We start from the raw sequence: 852 nt of genomic DNA, 5'->3' as shown, positions 1-852 counted from the left end.
CATTTTGAATTATGAGAAAACCCATTGTTTATTATATTTTAATCACATCTGAAATTCAAAAAATTTAGGGTGCGACAGGATCAGAGAACACTTTCCGGTAGTTGGGCTGCCCGAGCACGGAAGATGGGCGGGGGCCGGCCGGCGGACTCGGAGACGGCCATCGCTGGCGGCGGTCAACATTTGTTCAGAAAGCCACCTCAACCGAATCACGATCCAATTATTACACAAAACCCCCTAAATCAGATAGTCGCGATCCATTTATTTACACAAAACTCCCTAAATAGGATCGCCATCAATAATCGCGATCCAAATATTTACATAAATATCCCTACAGAATGGTCCTTCCACCATGATGCTGACGGGTTCCCCTTCCCGCGCGGCTCCGGCGATTGCCTCGCCGTCGCGTACGGCGTCGGTGGACCAGGAACAGCCGGAGTCTTCATCGGGGTTGGAGGACACACCACCGTCGCAGTCGTCGCTGGATGTGGAGGATCCACCACTGCTGCGGCTGTCGCAGTACTTGATCGAGCTTGGATGGAACGGTGTTGACGCCTCTCGTTGAGCGGTGTGGATTAAGTTCTTAAGGATTCTTTGGTTTTCTTGTTTTTGCATTCTGGGGACTGGTCGAGGGTTGTGCTTCTCTGATGGTCAGGATCAGTTCTAGAAGGATTATTTCATCATTTCTGTTTCTAAGTTCTTAGTAGAGATCGAGGATGGTGCATGTTGTCTAATGATCTGGATCGGTTCTTGAATTCCTTCAGTGTGTCTGTATTTTTAATTCTTGAAACTGATTGAGATGAGCTGGTTTCCTGTTTTTTTTCAGAGCGATGTTTACCCCTGATGAACAAAACA

Source organism: Setaria italica, chromosome VII, assembly GCF_000263155.2.
Source record: "Setaria italica strain Yugu1 chromosome VII, Setaria_italica_v2.0, whole genome shotgun sequence".
In the NCBI taxonomy this organism is placed as follows: domain Eukaryota; kingdom Viridiplantae; phylum Streptophyta; class Magnoliopsida; order Poales; family Poaceae; genus Setaria; species Setaria italica.
The sequence above is the reverse complement of the archived record's forward strand: the minus strand, read 5'-3'. Positions refer to the sequence as shown.